We start from the raw sequence: 9,994 nt of genomic DNA on the forward strand, positions 1-9,994 counted from the left end.
TTAATGAGATGGTTTGAAAATTCTTGTCTTCGTGCTATTTTCACTTAAATATTATGTTATAAAGTCATCTCAAGGTTAAGTTCCCTAATGTTAATTAATTTGGAGAAATATAAAGTGGTCATGTATTTAAGAATTGCGGGTCTTTTTGCGCACTATATAAATTACTAGCTGTTGCTCGCGACTTCACCCATGTGAAATAAAAAACAAGTAAACATATAGCCTATGTTATTCAACGATAACATAGCTTTTTAATGCTGCAAGAATTTTTGAAATCGTTAAAATAGTTTTTGAGTTATTTCAATACATATAAAAATGTACAAAAATTCAAATCGTTCTTCTTTATAATTCTAGTATAGACTAGTATAGATAAGATTTCATTCTCCAAAGTATTTTCTGTTTTTTCGCTTGTATTTCTTTAGTGCATAAAAGTACTTTTCAAAACTGTTAGTTTCTTTATTGATTAACTATCTAAAACCGCTTATATATGATTAAATGTAACAGCACCCAATGTTATAGGCAGTTCAATCGACTGACTTCTAATTTCTATCTGGCAATGGCAATGGGACAATAATATTTGGCACCACGCTCCACCAGTTCTACGAAAAGTTATTTGAAACCGCCCCAGATTTCGACCACAGAATAGCCCTGTAAATTATTTGATGGCGTTTAGTCGCATCCCGCATAGTTAATTGTAGTTATAATATGTTCGTGTCATGTCACATTAAGAAATTTTGGAAATAGTCCAATGCTATTAAAAAAGCTTTTTAAAATAATTGTACCAGCTGCCTATGAGGTATACCCCAGTTGCACTAATCTAATAGTCCGTAGCTAGAAATTGGATACCACAAAACGTGTTTTAGGGTATTTCACTTTATTCGTTGACCTAAAATACAGTAAAAATGGAAAGATCTTATAAAAAGCCTTAAGGCTAATAACTGACAAAGTTTATTTTAAGATAATGATGACGAAGGAGGACTTCCAATATTTCTGATAAGACGGTTATAGAACGCCTGTTTTTAAAATACCATACTAGCTATTGACCAGGACATCTTCCGCGTGGGGGAAGATTGAAATGTTTTCATTACTATTTTTTCCATAATAACATAAATATTCGTTTCGCGTTCTTATTTTTCGACTCCAAGAAAGAAAAACGAATGTATACTTGTACATTCGAGTACTGCAATATCAATTTAAACAAAACAAAAAGCAATGGATTTTCCATACGACTACAGCTTCCGTTGTCGGTGAAGTAAAACAAATACCCGTATATCAAAACCCCTACGTTAAACTGTCAACTCCTCGCGTTTCTCTGTTTATAGAACTTCCGAATTTATGTGTGTAATAATATGTTAAATAAATAAGCGTAAACTCTTACTTGTGAGGTTTTTTCTGATTAACGATCGCAAATATATCTATTGTTCTTTTGTCCATCATTTATTGACATAGAACAAGTTACTTAATCAGAATAATTTTTGAATCGAGGCATTTAAAAATCATACGAGTAAGCAAACTCAATAAAGGTACTCATGGATTTTAAATAATCTATTTAAACTTTTCAACTGAATGATTCCTACTTCTTATATATACACAAGAAATATTGCATAAATCTTTTAATAATTCGATCTACTACAGTGCGTTATTAAAGCGTGGAATATTAAATGGATAATTAATTGAAAACGCAATTTGCGTGACGTGGAAATCGTTCGCTATCTAACGCAAATTCCAACGCGACACACCTTTCATTACGAAGTCGCTACACAGACCTATGAATTAACAGAGCAAGGATATTATTAATAGTGTTATGAACATATTATTATTAAATATTATTAGACCACACCATACTACTACATAGTAAAAGCCTCTTGCATAATACCATAATCATCCACCGTATAACTTACCGATTCTCTTTTCTTTGGATATACATTGTCGTTTTGTCTATATTGTTAAACTGCTTCACGCTCCATTGCCGGTCCTGGGAGAGTTCCACGGCGCCCTTTTTACCACGGCTCAACAGGAGTACGTAGTATTAGTAGACCTGTAGCGCCTATTCCTGTCCAGCGCCCTGCGTGGTCATCTAATACGGGTCTTCGTTTACGCAGATACTGCCACGTTTCACTCATGACGTCACGGTGAAAAAAAAGTAAAGAGAAGTAAATAAACAGGTATTATTTCAAGACATGAGAGAGTTAGACACCAGTAAAAGATAACCCAAAGAACGTAAGAGTATTAAATTAGATTGCATTACGTAACAGGATGTGTTGCGTAAATAATTTTAATAAAAAAAATCAATGAAACAAAAAAGTTTATCTCAGTACGTAGTTAATATCTTATACAAACAGATGAGTCATTAAATATGGTACTTCTAACACGATGAGAGCTAAATAAATTTGTTTAATGTTATTAAATCTAAGTTAATTTGGTAAAGTAGCAACATGACGACTTTGCACTACCGAAGTTGGTTGATATTGTGGCTTTTACAGTTTTAAAAGACAGTGAAAACTTTGTACAAATCAACAAGGTCCAAAGAAAAGAAGTAAAGCCTGAACCTGAAAACTCTAAGCTTACATCAATCTACAAAGCTGCTGACTGACTTAATGTGTGTGAAGTGTATCTTTTAAAATATGCCAGTAGTGTTATCAAATCAAAATTATAAGCGATGCAAAAATTATAGTTCTAAAACTCAAATCACGTTTCAATTTTTCTACAACTTCGGAATCTATTAGCGCATTTTAAAATTAGTAATGATGTAATAACAACGGGATTTACTGGTTTGCATACGTCACATTAGTAATACTAGTATGTGTTCTGTGAGCAGGTTGTCTGTGCAAAGCCTCATCGTCTCTAATGTCTATAATACCGTTGAAACATTTGAGTCGATCGAGAATTCTATTAAAGGCTGTGAGCTCAGCGATCGTGGAATATATTAGCGACGCGTGAACTTTATGCAAAGCTCTAAAGCTCTGAGTCGCACCCGCTAAGCGAATATCAATTTGTAAATTAATTTATAAAGCGTTCCTTTGAAATATGTACTATTGAAAATATGTTTTAAGCCATCAGCCCTAATTCTTAGTCGAAAAATTATTCTTCTCTCAATTAAGGGCGGAACTTTTGCAAGTCTATGGGAAATCGTAAACTTTACCATAAAACATTCAGTACAATAATTTGAACTTTTGTTATGGGCTAAGTAAGGACTATGTTCGGTACAGATCGTATGCGGTCATATGAACATAATTTTGTATTTCGCGCCCCGGGTTTATTGCGGGTAAGCGCGCCCATTTTATTTTTCTCGCACGGGCGGGTAGATGAATAAACCCTCTCCACTACGGACGGGCGCGGGGCCTGCGGAGAGGGGTGTGGAGAAAAGGTCGGAATCGAGCAGCCAAGCGGGACGGTCGCGAATACTTGTGCGGATTAGAGTTGCTCTTTGTATAACGCGAAGACACAACAGGCATGTCGATTTCGGTAGCTAACGGAGTCGCTAAATTCGGTTTCGCTTTCGGAATGACTGGTACATCTTCAGGCAGCATCGCTGGAACTATAGACTTGACTGAACCAGACTTTGACTCGATTGACACTGACTGAGACAAGGCACCTGCAGGAGGTGACGCAATTCATCGAGCTGGTGAGTACCTTTTTCCCCATTACGTTTACAATATTATGCCCTCCGGTGCAATCGTAGTTCAAGGGTAGGTTGTGCCGCGGGACCCGAACCCGTTTGTACGGCACAGACTAAGTTTACATTTACACTTAATTGTATAGCTCATATTTGTATGATATTATTTATCTATAATTCAAATTAATTTTCATTGAATGAATTTAAATATCCTTTTACTTCTGGTTGACGCAAAAGCAAACGTGGGTGGTTTTTATCCGATACTTTGTTAACAATTATCATTGACCGCTTCGCACCTACTGATTTTATTAATAACAACAATCTCCTAGTTTTGATTTTATTAAAATGTTACGATTATTGAATACAAAACACAAGAGATGAAAATAGTTGACATAATTTAAAACCTAAAAATGTAAACTCTATCAAATAAATTTTTAGATCACATTCATCTGTACCAATATTATAAAGAGGGAAGATTTGTATTTTTCTATGTATTGGAACTCAAAAACTTCTGGGGCGATTTTAAAAATTCTTTCACTGTTAGAAAGATAATTTATCTGTGATTGACATAGGCTGTTTTTTTTACTATTTTTTTAATTTAACGCGGGCAAAGTTGCGAGCAATTTTCTAAATTACCAATGACAGACCTTCGCAGAAGTTTTTCAATGGAAATGGCGAATTGTCATTGGAACAATTGTCACATATTATCAAGTATCACAAAGTATGGATTTTTACCCGTATTACTTCTACTTTCGATGAGCAATTCGATTCGGTAATAAAACGTAAGAGATGACGTCGATTACATTTGTGACGCAGTAACCGCAACACAGTGAATAGTGATGGGCTTACTTCGATATCGATGCCATTTTATCGACAAATAATCTGAAAAGAATAACGTATTAAACATATATGTTAATAATATAAGTTTCTTGAATATGCTCCAAAACTAGTGAACATGTCTCAAAAATCTACATTATCATTGACAAACATTAGCTATATTTTACATCTAGAAATAAAACGTATATTCTTTTCCATCTAGGCGAAGCTGAGGCTAAACTTTAGTAATGTAAATGTTATGTTTGTTGCATGTACTTCATATACATATTTTCTTTATTTTGCTGTAATTTTGCATGATATTCTACCGTATACAAATGTTTAAAAGGTGCGAGGCCTACAAACCACGTAAATGGTTTGGCGGGAACGACTAATGTAACCATTGTATAATTTTTTGGAAATAAAAAAAAATGTGTTCTTGCCTACAATTAATAAAGTAACTTAGAAAACGGTACTCGTCACCTTAACTAGTACGTACAGAAGATAGATTATCTGTAGGCATTATAATGTTTTAAGCAATAATACAAGGTGTATGGACTGTTGATCATAACCATATTTTAAACATACTAAAAATTAAAACAGCATCAAAACCTACACAATTATATTTTTAGTCTCTGAATATAATGCCAGTGTTTAGTTTGGCTAAGGATTTTGGCTGTCGCGTAACATCCGGGTTAGAACATCGATAATTTTGTTCTGTTGCGGCTAACACTAGTGTGATGATTAGGAGCGAATCATCGAATCAATTACGAAGCATTGCATCACCGAAGGATTGAGTCACGGACACGACTTTTAACATTACACTTGGTCCTTTTGTCCGTGGGCTTTGGATCCTTTTAGTCATCGCTTTAGTGAGACAAATCACTACTAACCGCAATATTGTAAACAATCATTTTGTTAGTGCATTATGACGTTTGAAATAAAAAGATTCGACTCTACTTTGCCGAATTTTTAAGAAATCCTTCAAATTTCCTCTTTAACTTTGCAATATACAGGATACATAAATATTTATATCAGCGGTTGTAATTTAAAACATTCTGATCGGTTAAATATTGCATATCTATGTAAAATAATGTTGCAATAAATTTATTACAGGTTGATAAAGACGTTATTTGTTAAGGCCTAAGTTTATCAACAGTAGTATTACTTACTAGCTGTTGCTCGCGACATCGTCCGCGTGAAAATAAAAAATAGCCTATGTTACTCACAGATAAATTTTCTTTCCAATCTTTTTTAAATCGGCCCAGTAATTTTTACGGAAATCGAATACATACGAAAATCTTTTCTCTTTATAATATTAGTAAAGATTACTTATTTATTAGTTAGATTTCTATATAACAGTGGGTTTCGCTGCAGTAACATGAAAAAATATTGTAACTGAAAGGGATGAGCCTTTCATTATCTTTGACAAAACAGAAAAAAAATATGAGAATTTTTATTAAAACAAATCTCAATGCAGTCAAAATCTATGCTTTAATTATAAGAATCTCTTTACTCCTAGTAAGTAATACTTTTCACAATAATTCACACTATGGGCTCGTTAGATGGCGCTGCGATACGAGTGAATTAGGGTTTTTTTATTTCTTTTTTAAATCCATATCTGGTTTTCATGGTTAAATATCTAATCGTGGTTTAGATATCTTTTACCGATGATTTTTATTACTATTCGTTACAAAGAATCGCGAGCTTATTGATAAACAATACTTCGAATTGTTCTTGAATCGCTTTGTAGGTTATTAATTCATTAAGGAAATCATAGTATTAAAAGTATTAGTGCATAATAGTTGCATACATTACTTGTATTATTAGACATAGATGATGAATCACTGTTCACTGTAAATTGGCATGCTTTTAACATGTACATAATATATCTAATGCGTATGTAAATGTAACCTATACTTATTTTCATGAAAATAAATGATTTAACGCTAAATGTTGTTTTAATTAAATTCGAATCAAAATGACACATCAACTAGTAAATTATGTAATGTTTTGTTTTTAAATTGTAACGCTTTTTCGATTAAAACAATGCATTCAATCCAATATCATCTTCGTCCATATCCTACTTCCGTAGTGGCGATACAGGATTTTGTCCTCCACATAACTCTATCATAAAACATAAATAAATAATTCGTCACTCCCTTTTTTGATGTCACCTTTTACTCAATCCATCCATCTCTTTTTACGTCTACCTCTGCCGGTGTACCTCCACATTCATAATCATAATTAACATTCTCGTCGACACATGCGATTTATCCCTCCTGTCCAAAATTTTTTTTTTCATAAAAGTCTGTTGGTTGCAGCAATTAATAATTGATTACGAAATTCGTGTAATTAGTGTAATGAAAACACGTACAATTATCATAATATTCACGTGTTTAGTTCAGGTTTTATATAAAAACTTAATACATTGAAAACTTTTACTTTTTGCAAATACTTGCATAATTTAAGTTTGTTGAGCATATGTGAGATGATATTTAGCTTAAGACCTTGGCATTTAATGAAAAGACGTTCCTAAATGTTTACTGCAGGCCACTTAAGTGACGCGTTAAACTTACGTTCCAAATAGAATTTTAATTTCGAAGTGCCAGTGATTCGTTGAACGCTTATCGCAGCGTCGTAAAAACGTACACAACTTGTGTGGCGTTGTAAATAAATTGGTAGAAATTATAATAACGTGACTTTTATACTTTAAGAAGCTATAGAAGGAATTGTAAATGTTTTCTTTTTTAAATTAAGGATTTGATCTTGTTTTTTAAATGTTTTAAAAATTATTCAACCTAATGTTTGTAGGTAAATTAAATTCAGTTTCTGGTTACAGACGATCTTATGAAATTAGTGCATAAGTTTAGGTTCCCATTACAAGGAAATGGTTTCGCATTTTAACTATGCATAGATTATTACTTTTTCCTTTTAGATAACCACAACAGATGTAATTATTGTATTTTGTATATTCCCAACACTTAGCGTACTAAGGCGTGACTTGCTAGTACCTAGTACCTAGTACCAGTTCGTTTCCTGGAGTCATATTCGAATTATAGACAGGTGTTCACATAAATTCAAGGACGTTTTCTAATTGGCCAATGCACATTCTGTTAGCTGGGACAATTCAGATTTTTTAAACTACACCTAAAAATTATTGAAGTTTATTAACGAAATATCATTGTAATCTTACCTTACATGCTTACTGAGGGCTCGGAGTGGGTTAGCTCGTTTCTAATATCCAAAAAATAGGACCAGTGCGGCTTAATTGACGGTTGACGGGTTGTTGACGAAATATATGTCAAAAATTGACAGTGACAGAGTAATTTGAATCTAAGCCTTACTATACCTATGACTCCGCAGGCCGGTATACTGTGCGCCGTGTGATCGGACTTTTGACAACCATCTTCGATCACACTCTTGGAAATAGTAAGGTTCGCCATTGATGGTTACGCCACGGAGGACATCATCATCATTATCATATGAATATGTAATGTTACATAGAATGCTTTGGAGGACGAAAACCCGGTGCGCCGACCCTACGGGAGTAGGATAAGGCAGGGGAGATGATGATGTAATGTTACATGTTTTGTACTTACTACATATTGACATGTACCTAAGTGTAAGCTTTTATTTATAATTTATTATTTATTTCTTAGACTATTAGATTTAGACTGAAAAAAAAAAGAATTGTATTTAAGTTTCTTTATATCATCTGTGTCAACATTGTCTACTTTTAGTCTAATTTAGTCCTATTATAGTTTTATTAGCACTTTGCCCGGCAGCAGTTACACCGAAAGTATCAAATCGCTATGGAACTGCTGTCCTGGTGTTGCGTTAAGAATTTATGTTTAATTTTGTATATTATTACTATTTTTTTTAATTTTCTGTTTAATCATGTTTATCCGCTGTGTTGTAATATTGCTTATTTGTACAAAATAAAGATAATAAAAAAAAAAAGTGTAAGCTTTGGTTGATCTTTAGTTTTCAATTTATCAATCGCCCTGACAGCAAACCTTGACTAATATAAAAAGAATTATCATTACATATATCACCTTTGAACTTTAAGGTTTTGTAAACACACTAATTTGGTTTAATGCGATACGCTTTTTTCAATTACACGTCTAACAATTATTTGAATTTTGATTAATTGACAACCGTTAATAATTTATCTTTGCCATAGATCAAAACAATATGATGCTATTATATGTTGGAATAAATAATAAGACTTATATTGGTAAGACCACACACACACAAACACTTAATCCCGGCTTCTACTCAGACCTTTTATTCGTTTAGTTAAAAATAACGAATTTCATAAAATAGTAGTTGGCGCTTCCCCCGCGTGAAATTAAAAAAAAATGTGGCCTATGTTCAGATAAATTACCTTTGTACCGGTGAAAGAATTTTTAAAATACGACAAGTAGTTTTTGAGTTATTTGCATACATACAAAAGATTTGAATCTTTCCTTTTTATTATATAGGCATAGATGTACTATTTTTGCGCTTATAAGCACTCAAAACTAAGTATTTCAGTCAAACACGAAAGAAATGTATTCGAATCATTTCTCATAGAACACACGTGCACAAGGAATTGAAAATAATCAATCATTGAAAAACTTTATTAAAAATATCATTTGTTATGCTAGCAACACATAAGGACAGAGAGAGACAGGGAAGCAATACCTCAATGTTCCATCCTGTCAAATATTATTCAGACGTAGTAGAGACAAAGAATTTTTTATTTACATATTCGAACCCCAAATAATGTTAATGTGTTCCCATTATCATCGATGTGGCACGTGTTTCGTCCAGAAAGCTTCAGACGCTTTGATTAACGGCGTATACGCGACGCACCCTATCTTCGCGGCAGATTTACAGCTTAGACAAAGGAAATCAATTCTTACAATGACATGTGAACTATATGGGGACCCGTTACTTACGCAACACTTTCTGGAAATTTGGTGATGGATTTTTCGATGAGAATATAGAGATATGCTTTATAATTTTTTTTAATATGGGATTTGACTTTCTTTAAGTAATAAAATCATATGTAAAGTAAAAAAAAATAAACTTAAAAAATACTTGATATTCTGAAGGAAAAGTAATACAAAAAGTGGATAAAGTTAAGTACTAGCAAACAATGTTGACTTATCACTAATAATTTAATTGGATTACTAGTTTTTTACTTATAGTTATAATAATTATTTTTTCTTATGATTAACGTTTTATAGAAAAGAATACAACTTTAGAAATAACACAAGTAAAAACTTGATGTAATGCAATTATCCGTTTAGTTTTTGCATCAAATATTATTTTCTATTGACCGGTTTCTGTTAAAAGGTTTTCAATCGTTTCTTATTATAGGTAGCGGATATACTTTTAATGAAAGGGATAATTGCTACTAAGTACTTTAAAAATCAAAGCCACAAAATCAGATAGACTTAACAACTTGATATTTGTATGTATCTAATAATAATATAAAGAGGAAAACTTTGTTTGTTTGTTTGTAATGAATAGGCTCAAAAACTATTGGGGCGATTTTAAAAATTCTTTCGCCGTTAG

This window comes from Papilio polytes, unplaced genomic scaffold, assembly GCF_000836215.1.
Source record: "Papilio polytes unplaced genomic scaffold, Ppol_1.0 DF823688.1, whole genome shotgun sequence".
NCBI classification, from domain to species: Eukaryota; Metazoa; Arthropoda; class Insecta; order Lepidoptera; family Papilionidae; genus Papilio; species Papilio polytes.